The 26,731-nt window shown below is 39.4% G+C and overlaps 1 long non-coding RNA gene across 4 annotated transcripts in view; it reads left to right on the forward strand.

The window, feature by feature from the left end:
- Window positions 1-4,061: 4,061 nt before the first annotated feature.
- The window catches only part of LOC137654627 (uncharacterized), a 39,939-nt gene continuing 17,269 nt past the window's right edge, over window positions 4,062-26,731 (forward strand). For all 4 annotated transcript variants that reach the window (XR_011046667.1, XR_011046666.1, XR_011046668.1 and 1 more), the window contains exon 1: window positions 4,062-4,331. This is a non-coding gene — a long non-coding RNA (uncharacterized lncRNA). The remainder of the gene's footprint in view (window positions 4,332-26,731) is intronic.

The following is a 26,731-nucleotide window of genomic DNA, read 5'->3' on the forward strand; positions in this document are numbered from 1 at the left end:
TGCTAACAGATGCAAATACTGTTCTTCTGTTTCTTATAGATCATTTTAAAGTAATATATGAATTTTTAAAGGAAATCATTGGGAACAATATTTGTTTGTGAAATGCAATAACAAATAAAAAACAAAGTAAACTAGAAGAGGACAATGATATTGAAATGAATGGTTAATGGAAATCATTGAACAAAATTAATAGAGGAAGATTGCCTGGGAGTGATGGATTGACTGGGGAGTTTTATAGAATATATTGGGATCATATAAAAAAACAAATGTGGGCTGAAAGAAAGATATTTATCGGAATCATAAAATTTAGGAAAAATAAAACTGTCCAAAAAAAGGAAATTTGGCACTGCGCAAAAACTGGAATCTAATCATTCTATTGAATATTGATTATAAAATTTTAGCGAAAATAATGGCAAATAATTTGAAATTTGTACTTGAAAAAAATCAGAATACCAAAGAAACATTGAGGCATTCCATATAATTCACTATAATAATACAATACAAGGCATAATAAATCATATAAGATAAAATCATATGAACAAAAGGTTGTTCAACAAGGACTGGTCCAAAATTTTGATAGGGCCAACTTACCCTTTCTTTCCAGACTTATGGAAAAGTTTGGATTTTCATATATTCATTCCATGGCTAAATATATGTAACGTTTGTAAAAGTATGATATTTGTAAATGGACTATTTACAATCACCGTCAATGTGAGGTCTTTCATCCAAGGTAGCTTACTATTGGTATTATTGTATGTCATTTTCCCAGAACTATTATACCTAGCATTATAAGCTAATACAAATATTGTACTACTTACATTATAAACCAATAACAAAACTGAACCACTTGCATTATAAACCAATAAAAAATTTTACCACCACCATTATGAACCAATAGAAAATTGTACCCCTTGCATTATAAAGCAATGAAAAAAATTGTACCACTTGTATTATAAGCCAATACAAATATTGTACCACTTGCATTATAAACCAATACAAAGATTGTACCACTTGCATTATAAACCAATACAAAAATTGTACCACTTGCATTATAAGCCAATACAAACATTTTACTGTACCAATTGCATTATAAACCAATACAAAGATTGTACCACTTGCATTATAAACCAATACAAAAATTGTACCACTTGCATTATAAGCCAATACAAACATTTTACTGTACCAATTGTATTATAAACCAATACAAACATTGTACCACTTGTATTATAAATCAATCCAAACATTGTACTAATTGCATTGAAAACCAATATAAATATTGTACCACTTGCATTACGAGCAATGACAAAATCAAAGTACTATATGGGGTTTTGGTGAGGACACAACAGCAATTTTTTTAAACAATTATTCATTATTAAAGATTTACTATGAATTAAATAGATTTATAGCTGTAAGGGACTTAACTAAATAGAGAAAATCTGTCATCTTACAAATTGGTGAATGGTCATGCGGAAGAAACTGGAAGTTAACTTGTTTGAAAGTTGTGGACTGTTAAGATTTAGGTCATTTACTTTAATTATTTCATATGCGGAAACTTGTGAAATAAATTAGTCAGACAGAGGAAAAGTTAGAAAGACAGTTTGATATCTTGTTTAAAATGTATTTAAATCTTGACAAGAAAGTCCTTTTCATCAACTGATTTATATTGTCCAAAATGTGGTATGTAGCAAACGCACTCCCGGTAAGTAAAACAAAACAACCTCAAAAGGTGAATGCTATTATGTGAGAGCATATATGGTGAAGTATGTATCGACCTATAAAACGTAGTACCCTGTATTTGTCAAAATCCCCTAATTGGACGTCAAACCGTTCGGACTTCTCAAAAGAAAAAATAATTTCTCCAGGACCGAGAAGGACCTGGTTTGGAATGACGGCGAGTCTAGCCTTGCAGTGCCCCTGACTCCAGCTTCAGACTCCATCCCGGTCGTCATTGCTGCTTCATTTTATATTCATCTTGTCCGTCCTTGTGTCCATGCTCCTTCTACATTATATTATCCAGCGATCTTCGCTCCTCTTACAGACTGCCAACGCAATGAGGCCGTGGCCCGCCTTATTGCGGGTCGATCTACATCATCATCACCATCGTCATCATCATTTGTCAAAGTTAGAAGATGGTTTTGGTATAACAAGTGTAGAAGCTAAGGCAAGATTGATATTCACTGCCACGTGTTTAAAACAGTCTAATAAATTATAAATAGTTAACTATGAATAATCGTTCTGTCAGACTGAAAGGTATACAATTGGATGATTTATCAGAAATACCATATTCTATCCATGAATATTATTCGTTAACAGTAGAATGTATTACAACCAAAGCTTCCTAAATATAGATAACAAAGGAATGTGTTCAATCATATGTAGGAAAGAAACTGCAATAGTAGGAAATAATTATCAAACCCTTAAAGGAAAAAATATTTTGGGAAGCATTAATAGTACATTCATCAAAGCAGAGGAAATTGAAATTTTATTTAGATATATTCATAAGTCACTAGCTACTAAACAAAGGCTCCTTATGTTGAGTTAAAAGAAAATTCAGAATGCAACTAAAGTGGTGAAACGGAGTATCAGATGCATATATATTTTACTTCTATAAAAAAAAGATATAGTCAACTGGTTTGATTCAAAGTCCTTTAAATATACTCTTGAGTATATTTCAATGTGTAAAGTTCCTTGGTTTAACTCTGTAAACTAAATAATCAGTGTCTTGAATTTATTATTCTGTGATATAACAGTAAAATCTAATGTTTATTAAAGCACTGTCATTTTATTGTTTACCGGCCATTTGGATTGTTTGTGGATGTGTTATAAACACAACAAAAGCTGCCAAAATATATTGCCGTCGTATCTTTAATAAATCATAATACAAAAATATGTGCATTGAATGTAGATATACAAGCAATATTTCTAATTATGTAATTTCAAGAATACATTTTTACATTTGTTGATTTGTTGCAGAATATTATTGAAGTTTATGTTATATTTGTAATTGGAAAATTTTTAAAATAATGTGAATTGATATATAATTGTATTTTCATAATGAAATAGGAGAATGTTCACAGCTGTGACATTCCTTGAAAACTACCGCCCCTTACCGCCGCCCCCAAGCCATTCCCGCCTACCACCACCACCGTGGTTAACCTCCAAACAAGTGTTCTGAAATTACGCTCTATCCTCGTGCAACTTTAACTATATCCTAGCGTTAGTTTTAATCTATTTCTTAAAATTTTTATTCGATATCACAGCTTAACAATATATAATCCGCAAATATAATCCATAGACTTGTTTTATCTCTGTTTTCGTATACCCTGGCATTATAATTTCCCTTGTTTTATTTCGCAAACTTTTTTCTTATCCAGCAAACTTTAGCAGTCGTCTTTTCCTTTCGTTCGTTGCCCATTTGATCTGAATTTCAGCTCTTTAGCTCAAATTATCTTTCATTCTACCATCGGTATATTCTTCCAAAAGTATATTTCTTCCTAAAAACTTCTAATGGTTTTACGCAAAGTGGTATCTCAGAAATTGCAAAGGTTATCAACACTAAAACACACACATGAAAATTTACACGAGCAAACAACCATCCTGAGAGACATAAACGTGCTCCAAGTCGTAGTTCTCTCTCTCTCTCTCTCTCTCTCTCTCTCTCTCTCTCTCTCTCTCTCTCTCTCTCTCTCTCTCTCTCTCTGATAAAATACTATCAGACTGAAATGTAATACATAATTAACGAAAACAATTCAAATCACGAGTTTATTGATTTATCGTTCAATAAGCTGAAGCTAAGCAAAGGGAATCTATATAAAAGAGAACTATTGTGTCATGATATATGAATGAAAATACAAATGAAAATAAGATGTTACTACTTGAAGATGATGCAAGATCTAAACGGCAGAAATAATTAGAATCGCAAACACAATTTAATAGGAATTATCACACCATTGAACTAGCAGTAAAGTTAACAGATTGCTGTTATACTCTGAACAAAGATTCCGAGGTAAGGTTAGAGTTCCTTTTAAACCACGTGGCAGAAAGGTGTACTCCTTCTCAGTGATCGGATCTGTAAGTTGAAGTATATAGTTGATAAATGTGTTTTTGAAGCCAAATACATTTCAAAAGAACATTGGTTGTGAGAAAAACCGTGGCCAGGATAATAGAAGCAGGAACCTACAGTACGTGATGCAGAGGATACTGGTACCTCTTTAACACTGACATTAACTGGAATGTTGCGTTGACTTTTTCCGCTTTGATTTGTAAGTACAAACTGAACATATACTAATAATTTCGGGAACCTCCAGCTAACTACTTAAATAGCGTCGAAGGTAAGGCCATTGGCTATGCTTAACATGAGTATTTTATTTTTTTCACTTGACACTTTCTTTACATTACTACTTGTTGTTTGTCCCATATGAAATTCGTTTAAATAAGTTTGCTTAATTTTGTTAATAATTTCTATAAGTATTTCAACCATATTTTCTCATTATTTCCAAATATGCACTTGGGTGATGGTAATGATACGATTACTGTAGGTTTTAGGTATTTAAATATCATCGGGTGTTATTGATACATTAATATTACCCTGGCAGCCATAAAAATAAAATATTATTATTAACATTGTGTGCGTTTCTATAAATTTATAATCACTTTCTTCCTTGGCATTTGTACGTTTTCCTTAAACTAATGTTCGTCATCAGTTCATAATATTATTGTAGTTTGTGTCATGATTTTGAAATTACGTAGTTTCAAAAACGAAATATAATTAAACTTATTCGAAAGGTTTTATTTGGTACTTGGATATTTCTTTCTACTGCTATTCATTATTGTTGTATACAATATCTAAAACGATATCGGATAAATATTTCAAATCTCTGGGAAATGGTATTCAGTAAAAAGAGAATAGTTAATTTGCCTTCTTGATACAGCTTGGCAATGGTCATTCAAATATTCTTTAATTGCTTAAAAATTTTTATGAAACCAGTCTGTTAAGTTGACAAACTGGTACACTCAGAAATCGGATCGAATTGAGTTTTCCGAATTTATCGAGAAAAAGTATATTGCTATTTGATTCTGTGTTATTGGGGTCCCCCTTTCAGATTTCTTTAAGGAAGATTTCAGACGTTTTGGACGCACGTCATCTTTCTATGTAATAAGAGTGGGGATGCCTTAACGTGGTGAAAGGGTTTGATGTCATGGTTAGCAAAGCTGTGCTAGTCAGGGTCACACATACTAGGTTGGGTTGCTGTGGGTGATAAGACGAAAATCTCCCCCCTTCGGTAAATGTGAAGGAGAGCTTCGCGGAAGATCTTGAAAAATTTAAACACCTACAATTCACTATTATATCATATAGAACGCTTATATAATAGTCAATATATGAGCAGCTTCTATTTAACGAAGATATTCGTGTGTATAGTTATGTTTCACTTGGATTTTTTCTAAGTGTTTGTTTTTGTTTACTGTGTGATGTCTTGGCTAAAATGAGCTGTTTCACCGCCTTACTGCGTATGGCAGACTAGTTCTCAATGCTATTCTAACCAATAACAGGTGTTTTCTTGACGTCACGCTGTTTGAAAACCAATCATGGCGGTTTTTACAAATCTAGCCAATGCTGACACTTATTACTTCACTTATCCCTGCTATTTTTCCACCAGTTACCACAGTTTACGTGAAGTTCCGCGGAGAAATATTTTTGCACGTCTCGGATCTCCCTTCAAACTGAAAAGCTCATTTTGCCGTGAAGTATGGAGCAATTAGCAGGACCTTCATCCCGTTCCGACTGTGTCACTTGTGACAATTGCTTTATTTCTTATAGGGATTTTTGTGTACATTATTCAGGGAAAGTTGATTTGCTAATTGCATTTGCTCAACGTCATGGTTTGATTTTGGCAGAGAAAAAGTGCCCTAATTGTGAAAATGTGTGCCGTATAGATTACAACAAATTAGCATTCCGGTGTGATCGTAGTGTGGTTACTCGTGGGAAAAGGATGAGACAGTAAGGTATGTGGTAGTTTGCAGTTTACGTTAACGTTGTGTAACCTCATTAATAGTCGAAATATCGACGATCAAACTCACGCTACTCTTGTCTTCCCTGAATTTTCTAAGTCTGTTATTATTGTTGACTGTGTCTTATTTTTGCTCAAATGAGCCCTGTAACCACTATAATCCGCAGACAAACTAGTGCACTATGACGCCCCCCCCCCCGGTAGGCCTAGGTAGGGGTACAGGGCCCCATAGGCTAGGTTAGGTGGGTGTCTTAGGTTCGGTGGTGCCCTGAAAATTACTGTGGCCTTAAGGGGGGGTCGCAGGGGGGGCGGAGCCCCCCCCCCCCCCCCGGTAGGCCTAGGTAGGGGTACAGGGCCCCATAGGCTAGGTTAGGTGGGTGTCTTAGGTTCGGTGGTGCCCTGAAAATTACTGTGGCCTTAAGGGGGGGTCGCAGGGGGGGCGGAGCCCCCCCCCCCGGTAGGCCTAGGTAGGGGTACAGGGCCCCATAGGCTAGGTTAGGTGGGTGTCTTAGGTTCGGTGGTGCCCTGAAAATTACTGTGGCCTTAAGGGGGGGTCGCAGGGGGGGCGGAGCCCCCCCCCCCGGTAGGCCTAGGTAGGGGTACATGGCCCCCAGGGTAGGGTAGGTAGTTGTATTAGGTTCGGTAGTGCCCCGAAAAATCACTTTTCTCCTCCTCCCCCCACCCAAAAACCCCGCTTCCCACTGGGGTCCCCCATAATTGTAGTAGTAGGTTTATGCTTACATTTTCTGTGTAAGAGTTAGGTGGTTGTAGGAGGATTATCTCACAGTTTCAAGGTAACTGTAGCTCTAATTTACTGTTTTCTTTCGTTTTCTACTTTTAGAAACTTTTAAATCGAGCGCGGAGGTCTCCTACACAATTACCGGCCTTTGTCTTGCAGTAGACTAGAAGCGGCTGCATTTCCCGTTATTGAATTAATAAAGAACAGGTGTCAATATCTTGACGGTCACGCTCATCGGTATGATCTCGTCCCGCCCCTATGGTAGGGTGAGAGGGAGTAGTCATAGCCTGGTGAGAGGATGTACCCCGAGAGGTACACTCGGAAACCACAAAATTGCTGGAACTGTCTTGTTGTAGTTGGGAAGGGAGGAGGGTTTGAGAAGGGTTGTGTTTGTACTCAAATATTCAGCTGTCATTGACGGGTCGTGTACACTACTAGCTTGATATATCTCGAGCGATCGAGCAAACTACCTTCGCTTGTCATTTAGATTTACGAAGATATGGAAGTCTTTACCTGTATTTTCTCAAGTCTTTTTACCATTTTCCTAAATATTGTAGGCAAGACAAGAAGTAACTTGTGACCTTTTAGTTTATATTTTCAACATCCGCATTTAGAGAGTTTATCGTGCACACACAACTCGTAAAATTGAGGGTATTGTAAGTCTCGAGAGGACTTTTGCCCAATATCAACGTGACCAAGTGTTGGTAACAACTTTCAGTAAAGCACTTGTTGTGGCGTAAGAATGTTTATCGTTGTGGCAAACTACCTCCAAGTGCGTCTAAAATCCAGTCCCTTTATTTAAGAAATAAAAAATAAATAAAAAAAACTACTTTTGATTACTCTGTTTCCAGAGAATCGCAAGATTTAAGTTTTGCTAGTCTCTAGAAACAATATTTGAAGAATCCCGCTGCGTGATCTTTTTTTTTTTTTTTTTTTTTTTTTAATTGTTAAAACTTCGTATCTGTAACTCTTAAGTCTTGTACTGCATTCTTGGTAGACTTATATATGCAGACCTTTTAAGAATCTACCTAATGTCGAGAGAAAGTTTATTGTACAATATTAAGGTTAATTGTTTGAAAGCTAATAGAACCCTCGGCCGTTGCTAATATAGCAGTTTTCTCATAGCTTGGAACACCCAGAAATGGTAACAAGTCGCTGCCTCACTTTTTTTTTCTGGGGGGGAGAGGGAAGAGTTGGGTGTAACGGAGAGGGGTGCAGTTTTTCTTGGAGTTAAATTATAATGGATGAGTTTCAATTTCAGCTCTAGTAATGAAATAGTTCATCAAGAGTTTCTTAACAGAGCCTTAATATATTTAAGTAGACACCTTTATAAGATACTATCTACAGTAGAGCTCTTGCTTATTAATTTATGCTATCACTAGTGTACGTGACTCCTCAAAAATGTCTGCTAATTATTTAGGTATGCATAGTCACTCACGCACTCCACACACACACACATTCAACTCTTCCAACTGCCTCTCCCATCCCTAACTACAACATGGCAGTTGTGGTTCCAGAGAGTACTACAGGGTAACCTGCCTCACCAGGGTATGACTTTGAGCTCTCCGCCCCTGCAACCCCCTACTCGAGGGATGGGGAAAGACGGTAGTTAAATAGTGACCGTAAAGGAATATTTGTGTGTGTTTGTATATGTGTAGCCAGACGCTCTTTGTTATATAAGGGAAATTGAGCAAAAAATTGCCATGAAATAATACACCTAAGTCACAAAATCCGTATTGGTCCCAAAGATTAAATTTGCATTTATCACTAAAATTGCAAAGGCTTCTCAACTTTTTACTTCAAACTATCATGAATTGGATTAAATTGTGGTTATAATTTCGTAATTTTCGTTCTTTCCTTGACATGCATTCACTGCCTTCTAGTTCTCATAAATATAATTTTAAACCATTTATCAGTGGTATCTAATTATCAGTATTTGCCATTCTTCATCTACGTATTCAAAGTTTTACAGCATCAATGCTTGCCATGGGTTCAGTTTGTTTTTGCTTTATGTCTTTGATAGTTAATACATATTTTCTTAGACTGTTAATACATGTCCTTTCGTTTCATGAATATCGGCACAATTTCCTCAAACTCTGCCATCACACTTGAACGTGTTTTCCGTCTCAATATGAACATATCTCTTGACAGTGAAAGCTAGTAAACACGAGTATCTTAACTTTGTCGTCAATATCATAAGGATATTCTTATTTCCGGATCGCATTTCAGATTATGACGCTGTAGTGTGGTAGAGCAATCACTAAATGTCCTCTGGTGCACTGTAAACATTGCTGAAGGGTCTTTGTATAGTTCCTTCCACTTTTCATCTTTCTACTTGACATCTGTTCTTCCTGCCTTTCTGTCATCGTGCTGTTCAACCTCTTCTAACTTTTGACTTACAGATTTTGAATATGGGATTTTCCCCACTTACTTTTGAGCGATGAATAATCTCTCAAAATACAGGTCAAATCGCCTAACGACCAAGTCATCAAATCCAAGTCATCTAATATCCAAAGCAAAGTCCCCTAATAACACTTGTGTAAAGATAAACATACATTGTCTCAATTGGGCACGTAGATCCATTTTCATACGATTTCTGTAAGAAGATGAATGTATTAATTGCGGAATTTATGTTGACAATAAAAGTAACGGCTAAGGATTTGGCCAGTGTTTTGTTTCTTTGTAACTTTTTATTGTGCGTTTTTCATTTATGTGTAAGCTATTGCTATAATACTGTTTTATAATATATTAACGTTTAAATCAATCTTTATATATAAGTAGCTATGTCAAAAGTACCAATTCTAGTAATACTTTTTTATCTGCCATGTATTATATATACTGTACATAGAAAAAACTGGACACAACTCAAAATAATAGTGATGGGCAATAAATTTGTTTCACTGCAAATAAATGAATTGACCAATCAACCCAATAAACAAATCATTCAAAAAAGAAATAGATTAAATATGTTTTTATTTCGAAAGTAACATACTTGAAATACTTATAGAATAGTTAAATGTGTATATACTACTAAGATTTATTATTAAATAAGTGATAAAATTATATTAATTGTTCCATCATCAATCCAGAAGTACAAATACATATGAATATATATTTGTAATTAGGCATATAATATTATGGATATTATTGATATAATGGATTTATCATTTCATAAATAAAAAATTATATATATATATAAATGTAACATCTCCGATCCAGGTTGCGCTTTTCGTTTTGCCGACAAAGGGAGATTATTTTATTTTATTTTTCCGCAGACTGCAGTCTCGGTCGCGAAATCTTTTGGCATTGGTATTACATTGACCTAAACAAAGATTACAAACAAACAAAAATAATTAATGCATGGATATCTATACAGAAACTAAATTTAAATGAATATGAGTAGCCCTAGCAATGTATGTACATAAATCTACATAAATGTTATTAGGTGACTTATTCGTTAGGTGACTTGACCGAATACCATCTCGCAGCCCCAGTTTCGAGCTATAGGCCTACAGCCCAAATTAATCAATGTAATCTAATTCATCTAGAACAGTTTTCTGAAATACCAGTCCTTATGTTCTCATTTGAATTATATCGACAGCAAGTAACGATTTCTGGATTAATTATCCCAGTCCTTTTTATTGATTCCACATCGGACCATCTCGTGTACTCGAGTTACTGCATCATTTCTTAATAGTTCCGTCACTAAACATTTCCATAAGACAGTATCCTTATGCTACTTCATATCTGATTTGTTTCAGTGATTTTACTTGTAGGATTGTGAAGACCCTATTATCAACAGCTTTATTTTACCTTAGGTTCGTCTGCAGAAGTTTCATTTCCTTTACTTAGGCGGAGAGCTTTTCATCACGACTTCATATGCTAATTAGATATTTTTCGTGATATTACAAATTCCAGATGAGAATATGATTACTAATTTATTATAAATTTGTGGGTTCCGGTTCAGCAATATTTATCTCTACTCTGGAAGTTTTGTTTTCATTACAATAGTAATCTACAATTTCTCTTTGTTCATGTAACTGTTCTTTACAGTAGATTTCAGAAGAGTTTTATAATATTATTATCTATAATATCGTCCCATCAATACATTCTTTCTTTTACCTACTATCCGTTTCAGCCAAAAAAAAAAAATATAATATTTCGTACTAACTATGTGATCGGATTGGTACTTTGTAATAGTGTAATAGCGCTTTAGGCACCTTACCCTAATATTTGAGAACATGGTGCATTTTCAAATCTTTATAATCAAAGTACTTTACTCTTTGAAGCACAAGTCAAATCGGTCGGTTAACTAAGTTACACAATCGAATGACTGCTATACCAAATTCCTACTCTATCCCTTCCTCCTTCCCTTCCTTATCCTTGAGCTGCCACCTATCCTGCCCTTAACACTCTCTTTCCTATCCTACCCGTCGCTTTTTTTTTCTCGTTATATTTAGTATTCAATGGTATAGATATGTTAGATTATTTTAATCCTTTTCCTTCATTTAGCGAATATTATCGTATCTTTTAAGCAATGATTTTATGGCCTTCGGCCTGTTTACCCAATATAATGAACCTATTCTTACTTTTTCTTGGATCAATTAGGCCCCGAGCTATGTGCTAACTACGAGCAATTAAGATAACCAAAATTGAATCTCGTAAGTTAAAATCCGTATGATATCCCAAGTGCATAAAGTATTTAAAAACTAAGGTTGATTTCTAAAGAGTAAACAACAGTAATTTTATTGGATAGTCATTCAATAGTCGATCATATTTTATCATATATCTCTAGTCCACATTCTTTTTCTTTTCTTTTACTGTTATTTTTCCTAACTTACGTTACTTTGCTTTTAGTGCTCTTCAAATTTACCGCATATTGCTCAAACAGCTGGGGTGCTAGTGTAGCTAAAATTCAAATTTACGGCATATTGCTCAAACAGCTGGGGTGCTAGTGTAGCTAAAATACTACTACTACTAGTAGTAGTAGTAGTAGTAGTAGTAGTAGTAGTAGTAGTAGTAGTAGTAAGGGAAGCATTAACTTTCTCTCTCTCTCTCTCTCTCTCTCTCTCTCTCTCTCTCTCTCTCTCTCTCTCTCTCTCTCTCTCTCTCTCTCTCTCTCTCTCTCTCTCTCTTCTCAAATTTAGGTATAATCATTGGTTGGAAAGTAATGGAAATATTTGAGTAGTTCACAAAAACTTTATTTATAATCTTCTTCATTGTCAAGACGTAATTTTCCCTTACCGCTGTCGATAAAGGATCTGCGACTTTGTGGATGTTATCCGGTGACCAGTCTGTACTATTACTCGAATGTTTTCGACAGTCTTATTGCACCGTCCCACACTTCCCTTGTTGTGCTATGCCTGGCTTCCAAAACAATAGTACATTATCCCTGTTACCTTCTTTGCAATCTTATTGATTTTTCAATGTTTTTCTTGTATTAGAAAATAACATGGGAAATGTTACTTCATTGGATATTGTATGTTACAGGTAGGTATTGAGGGGAAATATGAGAGTTTGGGTCTCGGCATACGTTCGATTGTTTAACTTATCAAAGGGTAGAAACAATCGTCAAAGAGCTCGAGATTACAGTACGTAATGGGCTTTAACAATATTATGATACCAATGATAGGAAAATGAATGACAGTCTTGACGTTGATCCTAACAAAAAGTAGATTAAAATGTGTGTATCCCGGAATAATGGAGTATATTGATACTTTCAATACATGAAAGGGAAATCAAATGAGATCAGAAAATAAACAATGAATATTTATTACAAGCACAATTAGTGAGATATGTGGGAAATTAAGGATAGAAAAATTAAACCGATTCAAGAAAGTGATAAGAAAGTTGCAAGGTTGAGTCATTAAACGAAGGTCGACTGCAGATCATCTGCTAACTCTGAATGCAATATATGCGTATATAGTAGGATCAACGTAAATATGGTTTTTTATGCATATGTGCATCGATAAGTCAGACCTGTTAGATTGTATTAAAGAAATGGGGAAAATAATTGTATGGAAGGAAGTACTGACATCGAAGAAAATTGATGAAAAGGTATAGCTACCATCAATTGTCCTCTTAAGATAAACTGGATACATCGACATTGAAGGAAAAGTAAGACAAGGGTCTATATATGGGCCCAAGCTATGCAATATAGTGACTGACAAAGTGGATAGCAGCAGTAGAAAAACATAATCTTGGTAAGGAATATTGAAATTGAATCTCTGGTATTTGCAGAGGGTATTATGTTTCCTACATGAAGGAATGTAGTTGTGTAATGTGCTTTAGATAGTTATTATAGTTTTGGAGATTTTAATCTGTACCAATCTCTTAAAAAATCGGGTGTATTAATAATTAACAAAAGAAAGAAGAGGTTAAAACAAGAGTGAAGAATGTGCCAGTAAGTATAGTTAAGGAATAGAAGTATCTGGGAGAAGGTATACGGAAAGGAAACTAAGAATTTAGTATCGACAGGAAAAGCCAAGGGATCACATATGACCCTAGGCAAAGGAAAATATGGAAACCTGAAAAAAAGTAGGAAAATGTCATTGGAAGTGAGAAAGAATATATATGATATATATAATCATAGTTGTACCAAAAATATTTGCTATCTCAGAAACTTTTAAGTAAAACAAGAGCTTAAGATATGAAAAATCTGGGAAACTTTAATACAGGCTAATAAGAAATGTTTATAAACAACCAGCAAATACTCCATAGTGGGGAATCCTTGCAGAAACAGGAATATGGCCAGTGTCTTGCAGAATAGACCATAAAAATAATGCCCTTCCATAACATTATAAACTCTGAAAAGAGACTAATCTGAGAGATAATTGAAGATCAGTTGATGAACCCTGATGGAGAAAAGCATTAAAAAAAAAAATTATAGTCGTAGAATGAAAATGGGAGACATAAGAAATTGAGGCGAAAGGAATCTGGATAAGGTAAGCAAACTATTTTAGAAAGGGATAAAAAATGAAGATTCATGGAAGAAAATGGCTCCCAGCTTTCTATTAGAGATAAATATGGATAAGTCAATCCTTGTAATGAAGGGTTAAACAGGCTCAAACTAAGAGTAAATTTCAAGGGAAAATACGCAGATGGTGTCTGTGACATGTTACGGTCAGTTATTATCAAAAGATATCTACAAAACTTAGGTTATGTAAAATCTACCTCAAAGTCTTATTCCCTTAATAGTTGTCAGCATAGTTAATAACAAACCAACAAACCAGTTACATCGAAAGAAAATAAGAGCTAGCAAACATAATAAGATATATTTAAGAAGTCATAATTTTTGCAATATCTTAAGATTTATAAAAGTCCCATTTTCCCTATTACTGGTAATTTACAGAAATTCTTTCTATCATACAGGCATTATATTAATAAGTCTCTTATGTTGATGACTAAACTCTGCGTCGGATTCTGAAAGATTTTCCTTGATGTAGTTTCAAATGTAAATGATGAAAATCGTGAAGACTGGTTCTGAGGATATTCGATCTTTCAAGATCTCTTACGGTGCTTGAAAAACTAATACCGTTGAAAGATATAGCTTTCGTCACAGGTTTCCACATGAGCAGGTGTTTACTTAGATATGGTCTATCTTAGTCTCTGCTTAACTAGTCGCCCGTCTTCTCTGTATAACTCCTTGACCCGTTTTCTATGATTTTCATCAACATTCCTGAAGGATTATAATGCAATGCACACATCCGGCTACTACGAGATTTTAAGATCATTTACCAGCGATTCTTGTTTTAGAATTCATAATCTTTGAGATACATTTTTTTTTATATTTTAAACCTAATATTAACATCATATGATGTGTAAGGAATAAACTTTAATGTAAAAATAAACCTTTCTCACAGGTTCTATAACTCGATATTGCTAAATGTAATAAAGATGTAACATGACCTATCCGAAAAAGGATTGACAGACCTTTATTTTCATGGTCAAAATTAGTTAAGTTAAAGGAACAATATATAAGCTTATGTAGGTTTCAAATCCTAGCAGGTAGCAGGTGGTATATGCAAGTGGAGCCATGAATATGAAAGAAGAAATTAAAAATACCAAGCTGATAACAAGGTATCTAATTGATTTAAAGATAGAATGGGATCAAACTAAAGCCTAAGATATTCATTTAAGAATATTGTTTATGGTTACAGGAAAAAATTCAGTTGCAGTAGAAGTACAGTATAAGCTCAGAAGCTTTGTCCCTATCTATTAAGTGATAGCGCCCGCACCCCCACAAACTCATTTTCGGGAGTGAGCAGTTGGGAACTAGGAAGTGATTTGACTTAGGCTTTTAAAATTCAAGGATAAGTACTTTAATTAACATTATTCGATAATGAACACTGGTGGGAGGTGGCTAGACCAATGTCAAAGTAGGCTACCATTCCGATCAAATAATTAAAATTAAAGATATTAGAGAGAAACCTTTTTTTTTTTTTTTTTTTTTTTTTGCCGAAATGGATAGTTGAATGTTCCCAGTTTCTGATACAGGCGTGGGGTACGGCTGCATGTAGGTACACCACTGCCGCTCACCGTAATTACCCGGTTTTTCTTTCGCCAGTAAAATGGTTTAGATACAAAGAGGATTATGAAAAATATTCATCCTGTACACTATCTTATCAGAGTACTAGAAGCTTCCTTGTCAATACCAATGATCATAAATGATTTAATAGTAGTTATTGTACAACAATAATAAGGGATGGAGTGGCTGATGTGGTAAAGTTTCTGACTGGTGAACGCCAGACCAGGGTTCAAGTCTTCAAACTCATTACTTTCTTTGGTCGCTGGCCAGACGAGGGTTCGATTTCGTTAGTCGTTGCAACTTCACCATCCTTGTGGGAGCCCATAGGTCTTATGTGCCGAGTCCTCATCAGTCATTGCCTGCCCCTCCCTGGCCCTAGCTTGGGTGGAGAGGGCGCTTGGGCGATCATCATATGTATGTATGGTCAATCTCTAGGGCATTGTCCTTCTTGATAGGGCACGTTCCTTGCTTCTTCCATTCATGAACGGCCTTTAAACCTTTAAAAGCTGCACTGTTATAAGGTAAAAGCAGGAAAACTAATTTGCACTCTTCCATGATTTAAATTAATTATTTGCAAGGGAACGTACTGCAGTCTACATTGAATATAGTTCCTTACATGCTGACAGGTTACCCAGCAATAATTTTCAAGTTCTTTCTAAACTACGGAATTCTTATCAAAGAGTCTCCTATTATAGTATTCTGATACTGGTAGTTCGAAACTCAATACTTTTCAATTTATTTCTAAATGACGAAATGCTTATCAAAGAATCTCTTACTCTAGTATTCTGACACTGGTAGTTCGAAACATGTCTGTGTAAATTAGCCCATGAAGGCAAAGAGCGCACCATTTAGGATTCTTCTTTGTAGTGAAGATAACTTCAAAAAAAAAGAGAAAAGAAAAAAAAACGCAGGAATGTAGTCAGCCCTAGTAATTCACAGGTTCCATCTTGCAGAATTGGTCATTTGTGGCTCAGTCATTAGTATAACCAACTAAACAAAAATTCTTCCTCGGTTACTCGAATCTGTTCGTGGCTTAAAATTTTCAAACTGGCTGCACTCTTTTGCACCCGGCCTTTGTGCCTTTTCTCACTCCACACATCACAACACCCTATCTCTCGCTGATTCTCTTGCTATCACACTCTCTCCCCTCACGTACGCATCTCCTACTATTTGTAAAAGGATCACGTGGTCTTCCTTTCTTGACATCATGGCAAAGAGAGAGTCGCTTCATCTTTTGAAGGTTATACTAAGCAGAAAAAGGATGCCGTGACTCTCGAGAACAGGGCTAAAGTCCTTGATAAGTGCAAAGAAGGGATGTATGAAGCCATAAGGTAACTTTTCGGTATCAACGAGAATAGCGTAAGATACATAGATGAACGCAAAGAAAATTCTTGCTAGTGTGGCTGCTAGTTTCCCATACAGTGCAAAGGTTTTATTGAGGGAGAAGGACATGATACAAATGGAAAATTGTCACTAAGAATGGAGATCAGCATTATAAGAGAATAGCCCTGAACTCTACTATGCTATTTCATATAAGACTTTTGCACTGTAGAGATTTAATTATTATACTGTAATACAAAATTGACAAAAATTTATAAGTAAATTTTAATTTGATAAACATTACACTACTTACAGTAACATAAATTATAAAAGTTTGATTAAATTTATTTCCATACGTACTGTGACGGGCCGAGAGAGGCTATGACTAAGAAGGCAGGATGAAAAAAACTGAGTAACTTTATTACAGAACATCAGTTTATATATACATTAAGTCCAGACAAGAAGGATATAAAAATATAACAGGCAATTTCATGTTTAACCGACAACCGTTTCTGTTAACAGTTAACGGTGAGAAAAACATATGTTTATTCAGGTCCCTATCGGTGCTAGGGGAGAGCGAAAATACAAAGGATAATATATAAAAAAGAAAAAAAAAATTTTGTTACTATGTATGATTGTGTGACACACGGTTGGTCCATGGCTCCCCCCCTAAAAATGACATACTGTACATGTTAAATAGGGTGCCCTGATCTAGAGAGGCGAACTGAAGGCGAGTCATCTGGCAGGAGATAAGCAAGTTTTAGACAATCAATGGAGACCCAGTCTTCTTTGCCACGAATGTTTAGTAGGAATGCTTTTGGACTGCGTCGGATCACAAGGAAAGGGCCTGTGTAAGGGGGCGTTAGCGGTGGCTTGCTAGTGTCGTTGCGTAGGAAGACATGCTTTGCAGAGTGCAAGTCTGTCGGTATGTGATGCTTCGCTGGGGGCTTGTAAGTCTGGCGGCATGGAGTAAATTTTCCCACGATGTGACGTATGCGCTGGAGATCGTCGGAGGAGGTTGCAGAAGGAAAAAATTCGGCAGGGACGACAAACGGGTCGCCATACATCATTTCAGCTGCCGAGACGTCGAGGGCATCTTTAGGAGTGGTCCTTAGTCCAGGGAGGACCCAGGGAAGCTGAGTAAACCAGTTGTAATCTTTGCAACGGGACATCAAAGCTGCTTTGAGGGTGCGATGATAATGTTCAACCATTCCATTGGCAGCAGAGTTATAGGCAGTTGTCTGATGTAGGGTGATGCCTAGGAGATTCGCTAATGATGTCCACAATTGAGAGGTGAAAGTGGTACCCCCTGTAAGAAGTAATATGCTCAGGGATACCAAATCTTGTAATCCATCCTGAGAATAAGGCAGATGTACATAAGGCAGACGTTGCAGTTTCCATGGGAATGGCTTCAGGCCAACGAGTGGAGCTGTCGATGACGGTAAACAGGTAACGATGTCCTTGTGATGTGGGTAGGGGGCCTACAATGTCAACGTGAAAGTAAGCGAAATGACATTGAGGTTGAGGAAAGGTTCCCACTCCTGAATCAGTGTGTCGATGTACTTTGGAAGTTTGGCAAGAAGTACAGGTGCGAACCTAATACTTAGCCTCCCTAGAAATGCCGTGCCAAATTAACTTCGTCTTCAGCAGCTGTGCAGTAGAATGGCACGAGGGATGTGAAAGGCCGTGAATGAAATCAAACGCCTGTTGGCACATGGGAGCAGGAATCCAAGGTCACTGTCTACCAGTACTAACGTCACAGAGGATTGTGGTGTTGGAGTCGTCAACGGGGATGTCTTCCCAACGAAGGGATGTGCAGGATGTCCTACATGCTTGATACTCTGGATCCTGTCGTTGGGCTTCAGCCAAGGTGTTGTAATCCAATCTCAGTTGAACGTCAGCCAAAGTGTTTCTTGGCAGGGCATCAGCAATGGGATTAATTTTCCCGGGGACGTGTTGAAGGGTGTAATTGTATTCAGCCACGGCGAAAAGATGTCGCCGTCGACGGGCGGACCAGGCATCAGACTGTTGAGTGAAGGCGTGCACCAGAGGCATGTGGTCTGTGCGAATGACGAAGGGCATACCTTCTAAGAAATGGCAAAAGTGACGGACAGCCAAGTGCACCGCCAGCAGTGACAGACATAAAAACATAACAGGCAATTTCATGTTCAACCAACAACCGTTTCTGTTAACGGTGAGAAAAAGACATGTTTATTCAGGTCCCTGTCAGTGCAAGGGGAGAGCGAAGATACAAAGGATAATATATACAAAAAAAGAAAAGAAATGTCGTTACTGCGTACGATTGTGTGACACATGGTTGGTACAGTACTGTAGTGCAGCAGTAGTATTTTGTAGAATTATTAGCTATACTAATCCATTAGGACTTTTTCCTTATAGACATGTCATGCCTTGCAGTTACACCCCTCCATTGTTGATTTCGTCATTCATCCATTTGCTGATTTCGTCATTCATCCATTTGCAACTGCTCAGCATATCCTCATCCACTTCTTCAACTGTGCCGCTTTTCAAAATATTTACTAGTGAATTTTGTTGTACTACTTTAAACTTCCATCTTGTAAATACCTATGTTTTACATTGTGTATACAGTATTAATAGTGTGTATTGATATTCTGTCAGTACATACTGTACATGAATGTACAGAATTACTTATATCCTTCAAATGTGTACATTAAATAAAACTAATTATATATTTTACAGGTGTTTTTACATAATGTACAGTAGAGTGTTTAGTTTTATTATGTACGTTATTACATATGTTATGGTATTCAAGTTACTGTAATGAATGGGACTTCCAACCAGTGGATGCCTTAAGAATTGCATCACTCGACACATGGTGTTACTGGATAGACCTTCGTATCTTCTTCTTTGTCTGCATCTTTTCCCACTTTTATGTGGGGTTGGTGTTTCTGGCCAGTGTTCTCCATCTACCTCTGTCCTACACTTCATCATCGGTTAATCCCTTTGTTTGAAGGTCATCCTTGATACAGTCCATCCATCTTCGCTTTGGTCTCCATCACCTTCTCTTTCCCTGTACCTCCATTTCCATCACTCTCCTCCCAATATACTGTTCATCTCTTCTCATGACATGACCATACCACCTCAATCTACTTTCTTGGATCTTATCTGATAGTTCTCTAACTCCTGTGGTATCCCTAATTACCTCATTCCATATCTTATCTCTTCTTGTCACCCCACACATCCATCTCGACATTCTCATCTCTGCCACATCCAGCTTTTTCTCTTCTGTTTTCTTTATTGCCCACGTCTCCGCTCCGTACATTATTGCCGGTCTCGCAACTAACCTGTGCACTTTACCTTTCAACTTAACCCCTATTTTCCTGTCCAAAAATCCTAATGGATTAGCATAGCTAATAATAGAACTGCATAGACCTTCGTATGAAAATGGTTAATTGTATCGCTGTACTTTTTCTTTAATACAGCATTTATATAAGGCTAGATGATAAATGCTATATGGTTTTTTTGGGCTCAGCCATGTCGTCCTGATGGAAGTTCCTAAAGGGTAGCTTCCTTGGGTATATATAACTACGGCGATATTCCCAGAGAATTTACCTTAAGGTACCCAGAATTCTAACTCCTGGAGTGAATATCCCTAATAAAAGAACCAGGGATATCGCGAAATATCAGAGGACGTATTCTTGACACGCCACATAGCAATCTGCACCCCGAACAGAGTTAACACTTCGAAGGGGTCAATTGGCAAGAAAACGAAAAACGAGAAAGAAAGGAGAGCCGCTCGCAAGGTATCTCGCCTCTCCCGTTTTGTAAGCGTGCATTGCTCCGCTCACGGCGCCATCTGTATTCCTTTTTGCGTAGCTCAACACCTCTGTGTTTTTTCCCTGTGTTTCTCGCAATTCTTGGATTATTTCAACTTGATAATGCTTTCTCCAACTTCTTCTGCTTCTGATAAGTTGATTATTATTTCCTTTACGTATAAATGTAAGCTCTTGGTAATTTTAAAATTATTTGACAGTGATATCGTTGTTGCAAGAGCTGTTGCTTACCGGAGGCGTCCTGGACGCTGGCTCTCGCTTTGTAAGAGTTATTTAGTTAGCCAGAGCGACGTTCCCGGCTGTTTCGCTTTAATAATTTTAGCTATTCAGCGTTACATAGGATTTCTTTATATAATGCTTTTAGTATTTCCGTTTTGGCGAAGGATTTGCCGATTCTGGCCTACGCTAGACCTTGTAGCCTAGTCGTTTGGCGCTAGTACTTTCCTGCATGATATTCAGATTTCAGAGTGTTTTAAAATTTTATTGAAGCTTTAGGCAGTTTTATACATTTAAGATTATGTTGATTGTCTTCCAAGATAGTATAAGAGTGAGTTTCGGTGATTTAGGTAATCGATTCTCTCTGCGCCTCGGCTAGTTGTCTATGGGGCCATAGTATACTTTCTCACACTCCCCGGTTGCTCTCTTCTCTTCGGAGAAGGTGTGCAATTCCTTTCCCTCTGTTTAAGCCTTGGGCTTAACCCTAATGGTTTATCTGAATTGACTTTAGATACAACTATATTAGGGTGTTTCTGTTCTTTCCTGTTTCCAGTAAGTCTGGCTTCAGGAAGGGGACAGGACATCAGAGTTCTTAGTCTGTGTCTGTTTCTGTCTAGCTTGTGGTTGAGATTCCCTTGCTAGGCTGACAGCAGACATAGGAGGCTTACCCTCCTTGGTTCACTTTCGAAGGTTTCTGTAAGAGATGATTCCTTCTTTTTGTGATCTAGCAGACTAGTCCAGTGTTGTTGTTCTCGGTGTGGAGGAGGAGATCCTCTTTTCTGTGAATAACAACTCCTTCCTTGCTTTGGTTCCGAGGGAGTTGGCAAGTATTGCTGGCCTCCCTCCTCGGATCTCCCCTAGGCTAAGATGAGTTTTCTTGGCTGCGGGTGATTCATTATTAGAGCAAGGTTGGCAGGACCCTCTTCTCCCTTTCCCCCTCTTTCCTTAGTGATGGCTTAGCCATTGCATTCCTGTCAGTCATTCTACATCTGTACCTAGCATAGGTTAGGATGTGGGGTTGACTTAGTCCCTTGCCGGCCGGCAGTGCGTGCCGGCCGGCAAGGGTCTTCTGCTTTGAGTGCTGCCCAGACCTCCCTTGGTCTCTCATCCATGTTTGTCTGAAGAGCCAGATGGCATTGGTCAGGAAGCCTGAAGTTATATTCTCCCCTTCCTTATGTGCACTCTTTCGGGTTGCCGGGTTATGAGGCAGTACAGTCTCTTATCCCGGCATCCATTCTGTTTTTCTTCTAGTGTTGTACCCTAGCCCGGCTGCCGGCCTAAGTGGCCGGCAGCCGGGCAGTCGGAGTTCTCTGGTTCTTTGCTGCCGGCTGGCATTGGTTGTATACCTTTGCCGGCCGGCTATATATCACACCATTGTTCTGCCGACCGCTACGATTAGTGGCCAGCAGCCGGGTGCTGTTGTTGTTTAGCTGCCGGCCGGCAGGGGACTGCCGGCCGGCAATAGAAACACACACAGGTTCTGCTGGCCGCTACATTTGGCGGCCGGCAGCCGGGTGCTATCTTGTGTAGTTGCCGGCCGGCAGTCGCTGCCGGCCGGCACACGCATTTGAACCAGCGTTCTTCTACCTTATAGTTTATAAGTAGTATACTTTGGAACTAGTTAAGGTGTGTGCCGGCCGTCAAATTACCTTCTATACTGTAGCCAGTATTTTTCAGTATAGTATATACTGTAGGGAGAAAACTATAGTATAGTATTTGTTACAACACTAAGTTTTTCTAACACTTTTGTGTTGTCTTGCACAGCCCTTTGGTGTAACCTTACAAATAAAGAAAGTGAGTTCTTTCTTGTCTACTATCCAGCATTTTAAAATCACTTTTTTGGGTGTGAGCTACACCTGTTTCCTCTGGAAATTAATTATTGGTTGCTCTAGAATAGATTAACCATACGATTTTATTATCTGGAAGGTTGCAGCAATTGACTGTGCGGGAAGTACAAGTGTGTGTCTTTCCTTTCTAGTTTAGTTATAGTTTAGTTATGCTAAGCTATGTATATCCAGTGATACGTAGTTCACTTGATACTCGTGGAATTTTCTCTTGTTTACAGGAGGACCATCCGAAGTGTGGAAGAGTTTTCTGCAACGTCCGCAGCAAGAACTTCTGCGGATATGATTTGTGTAGGAGGCACGCAGCATGCGCAGTCTCCAAAGGTGATCTCCGGTATTGGGACCCCCAGGTATGTACCGTGTGAACAAACCTGATTACTGAGGCTTTTGATTCCCCTAAGACGGCGGAGTCAAGGGACGCAGCAAGGGAGAAGCTTCGTACCTGGGTAAGGGGCTTTCAGAAGAACACTTCTGGGCCCTATCTTCCAAGTGAGAAGATGAGGGCTTACCTTTTCCCCAAGGCATCAGCTGAGGCAGTGATTCCCCAGCCTCAAGCGGAGATGCCAGTGGTTCAGATCCCGGTGGATGCTGAAGTCGCGGACGCCCTGCAAGACATCCAATTGGACGATAGTATGTCGGAGGTGTCCGAGCGTTTGGAAGATGACCTTCTGGCAGAAGACCAGGAAGAAGAGCAGGCTCCAGACAATGAAGAGGAAGAGGTCGACGAGGTGTCGGCTACTCCGGTTCAGGCCCCTGAACCTATTCCCTCAACATCGTCCTCTCTCCCAGATGAGCTGGGAAAGACTCTTTCCTCCATCGTTGGAATGATCCAACAGATGCAGAGGGAAAATAATGAGAAGGCTGCTGCAATGAAGCTGGAGATGCGGAGACTTGCAGCATCACGTGGGCCCCAGAAGAAGCTCGGCGTGAAAGACCTTCTCTTGTGCTCAGATGCCAACCCTTGGAAGTATGCCGAGCACATGCCTATGACGACGGGAAAAATCGTCATTTCGGAGAAGTTGGACTCGGTCCTCCTTGAGGAGGTGGAATTCTGGCCTAGCAAGGAGTCTTATCCGGACTGTTATGTCCGTCTAAGGAAGGAACCAGCCTCAAAGGAAGAAACGGAGCCTTAGGAGGTCATAGTTTTAGACCACGCTAAGGCTCAAGCTTTACTGTCAAGCTCGATGAAAGAGAGGGGCTTCACAAACTCAAAAGGTACCTGCTTTGAGTAAGAAGCACCCTTCCTTTGTGTCCTCTCCTTCTAGAGCCTTCCCCTTTATGCAGAAAGGGTTTACGGCTGTGCTGAAAGCAGTCGAGGCAGGTAAGCCATGCCCCTCCTTGGAGGAGTGTAAACCTCTGTCTTTGGCCCTACCTATGGACCACAAGGACTGGAAGGACGTCCATCTTACCTTCTCAGTCGGGAAGTTGGAGGCTGATATTGCCGGACGTCAGTTCGGTGAGAACCTCCCCAAGCTGTCTGACTTTCTTTTGCGCAGGGAGCTTGAGACAAAAGAAAGACTTGCTGCCTCAATGTCTCATCAAATGACTCTAGAGACAATGGCAAGTGACCCCAAGGTGCATGAAATGTTCATGGTAGTGGCTAAGACACATCTAGTCACAGTGACGAAGGACCTTTATAGCTTCATCAAAGCTAGGAGGGCTTGTAGGGAGTTCGTGTTCGCCTCGGCTGCGGTGAGGCACGAGCCAAGGAAGCTAATCTCCTCCAACATTTGGGGCAAAGACCTCTTCCCTAGTGAAGCGGTCAAGGAGGTTGTAGATGAGGCCGCCACGGAGAATAGGAACCTTCTCCAGAAGTGGGACCTATCTCTAAGAGAAAGTCTTCCCCGGATGAGGGTCCCCAACCAAAGAGGAAGACTAAGAAAACAGGCTACCCTCTCGGCCAGCCAAGCCATTCAGACAGCAGCAGCAGCAGCAACTTCCTATGCCTACAGTGCCCCAGATGGTGGCACAAACCCCGACCACGTACCAGTGGGTACCCCAAACCGTGTCGACGCAGTCTCCGGTATTTAACCCAGCGTTCGAAGGGCAGTCAACTACCTTTCGAGCGAAGCCTAGAGGAGCAGCCAGAGGTTCGTCTAGACGCCCCTCAAGGGGGAGGGGATTCAGGGGTGGTCGCGGTCAAGGAGGCAAGGCCTCAGGGCAACAGCAGTCAAAGTGAGATGATACCGGTAGGAGGGAGACTTCAAAATTTTCGGGATCGGTGGACCTTCGATCCCTGGGCCCACAGCCTACTCAAGAATGGACTGGGTTGGAGCTGGTACAGCACTCCACCCCCGTGCCCTCGATTTTTCCAGCACTCTACCCCCGTTCTGGAGGAGTACATTCAAGAACTGTTGGAGAAAAGAGTAATCCGAAAGGTAAAGTCCATCAAATTCCAAGGGAGGCTGTTTTGTCTTCCCAAGAAGGACTCTGAAAAACTCGCTCATTCTGGACTTGTCGCCACTCAACAAGTTCATAGTGAACTGCAAGTTCAAGATGCTAACACTGCAACACATAAGGACCTTACTGCCCAAGAGGGCATTTACCGTCTCCATAGATTTGTCAGACGCCTATTGGCACGTTCCAATCAATCGTCAACTCTCCCCCTACCTAGGGTTCAAGCTACATCGAAGACTCTACGCCTTCAGAGCCATGCCATTCGGGCTAAACATAGCCCCAAGGATCTTCACAAAGCTTGCTAGCATAGCTCTCAAACAATTGCGCCTAAAGGGAATCCAGGTGGTAACCTACCTGGACGACTGGCTGGTGTGGGCAGCATCCAAGACAGAATGTTTGCAAGCTTCCCTACAGGTGATCCAGTTCCTAGAGTATCTAGGCTTCAAGATCAACAGAAAAAAGTCTCGACTTTCTCCATCTCAAAAGTTCCAGTGGTTGGGAATCCACTGGGACCCAGTGTCACACCAACTCTCCATCCCGGCGAAGAAGAGGAAGGAGATAGATGGTTCTGTCAAGAGACTTCTGGATTCCGAAAGGATATCAAGACGCGAACAGGAGAGAGTGCTGGGTTCTCAACTGTTTGCCTCGGTAACAGACCCGGTGCCAAGAGCACAGCTAAAGGATGCAACCGGAGTTTGGAGAAGTTATGCATCAAACGCGCGAAGAGATCTGATAAGACCAGTACCGCTTCATCTACACACGCTTCTCAGGCCTCGTTGATTATTCACACAGACACCTCGAAGGAGGGGTGGGGAGGTCATTCTCTTCGGAAGAAGGCCCAAGGAACTTTGTCCAATCTATTCAAGACATTTCACATAAACTTTCTGGAAGCTATGGCAGTACTCCTTACCTTGAAGAAAGTCTCCCCTCGATCCACATAAGGTTGGTGCTGGACAGCGAGGTGATTGTGAGATGCTTGAATCGACAAGGATCGAGGTCACCACCACTCAACCAGGTGATGTTGGCCATCTTTCGACTGGCGGAAAAGAAGAAGTGGTACCTGTCGGCAGTTCACCTTCAAGGAGTCCGCAATGTGACAGCGGACACTCTATCCAGGTTCACACCGATAGTCAGAATGGTCCCTAGACGCAGGATCATTCTCCTTCATCTTGAGTCAAGTCCCAGAACTGCAGATAGACCTCTTTGCGACGAAAGACAACAAGAAGTTACCCCTTTACGTGTCCCCGTACGAGGATCCCTTGGCGGAAGCAGTGGACGCGATGTCCCTCGACTGGAACAGATGGTCCAGGATTTACCTGTTCCCTCCTCACAACCTTCTATTGAGGGTCCTCAACAAACTGAGATCTTTCAAGGGAGTAGCGGCAATAGTGGCTCACAAGTGGCCGAACAGCGTGTGGTTCCCTCTGGCACTGGAACTACGGCTGAAGTGTCTACCGTTACCAGATCCAATTCTGACCCAGCGAGTTCAGAAGTAGACTGTCTGCGCTTCATCACAGAAAACCCGGAACCTGCAGCTCATGATTTTCTCTACATAGCGGTGAGAAAACGTTTCGCGATTTTGAAAGACAGTATAAACTTCCTAGAGGAATATAAGTGCAAATCTACTAGAAGGCAATATGAGTCATCATGGAGAAAATGGGTGGCCTTTGTCAAGGCGAAGAATCCGCAAAAGATCTCGACGGACTTCTGCTTATCTTTCTTCATCCACCTCCATGGTCAAGGGTTAGCAGCCAACACAATATCAACGTGTAAATCTGCTTTGACAAGACCCATTTTATATGCCTTCCAGGTCGACCTCTTTAACGATATTTATAATAAAATTCCGAAAGCCTGTGCTAGGCTCAAAC

The sequence above is a fragment of the Palaemon carinicauda genome, chromosome 15, assembly GCF_036898095.1.
Source record: "Palaemon carinicauda isolate YSFRI2023 chromosome 15, ASM3689809v2, whole genome shotgun sequence".
Classification (NCBI taxonomy): domain Eukaryota; kingdom Metazoa; phylum Arthropoda; class Malacostraca; order Decapoda; family Palaemonidae; genus Palaemon; species Palaemon carinicauda.